Source organism: Lupinus angustifolius, chromosome LG15 (assembly GCF_001865875.1).
Source record: "Lupinus angustifolius cultivar Tanjil chromosome LG15, LupAngTanjil_v1.0, whole genome shotgun sequence".
NCBI classification, from domain to species: domain Eukaryota; kingdom Viridiplantae; phylum Streptophyta; class Magnoliopsida; order Fabales; family Fabaceae; genus Lupinus; species Lupinus angustifolius.
Genome location: NC_032023.1, coordinates 14,911,917 through 14,912,893, shown reverse-complemented (window position 1 = coordinate 14,912,893; position 977 = coordinate 14,911,917).

Below are 977 nucleotides of genomic sequence, written 5' to 3'. Positions count from 1 at the left end.
AACAATGATCATGCAAATTTTGGTAAGTGTTTGGGCTATGAGTGGTGATGTGGTAGTGATGATAAAATTTGGGTTTGGCTTGGGTAGATATGATGGTGATGATGATGATATAATTCAATTTGGGTTTGGCTTGAGTAGACATAGTGGTGATGATAGAATTCAGTTTGGGTTTGGCTAATAGTAAATATGGTGGTGGCTATAATAGAATTGAAATTGTCTTTGGCTTGGGTAAATATCGTGGTGGTGATGATGATATAATTCAATTTAGGTTTGGCTTATAGTAGAGGGTGGTGATGATGATAGAATTCAATTTGGGTTTGGCTAATAGTAGATGGTGATGATAATAAATGTTAATTTATGCATTGAAGATGAGATATTTTATCAAAATTTTACGAGATTTGTGGAGTCAGCAATTTTTTTTGTTGGTATTGATGCATATCTTTGGCAAATAAGTCTTCAACAAGGTCTTTTTAAGTTTGTGTCGTGGCTAGGCTAAGAGTTTTCAAGAAAAGGATATAAGGCTCAAAACTTATGTTTCCCATACCCACCATTCACCTTTCTTCTTTATCATACTTTCAACATTTTTCAAACATGACATTCAACTATTAAGAGAATTTTTCAGGTTTTGATAAGGATGGCCTATGATTAAGGCGATAATTTTTTCATGAAGGTTCCTTTTATGATCCTTGATATTGCACTTTTGCCCTAACTTTTGCCTGAGATATTAATTGAAGATTCTCAGCGGGGTTTTTTTTTGTAAGGAACGTTCTTTGTATTTTCTCATCCCTCGGTCACATGATTGATGTAAAAGAATATTTTTCTCTAATAATTGAATGTCAAGGAAAACTATTGAAAATAATAAAATCTATGAAGTTTTTTTATTTATTTATGAATCTACGCATGAATGTATAAACAAATATGTGTGTGAATGATATACTTTTCATGAATGAATGTTTTCTCTTTTTGAATAGTTTATT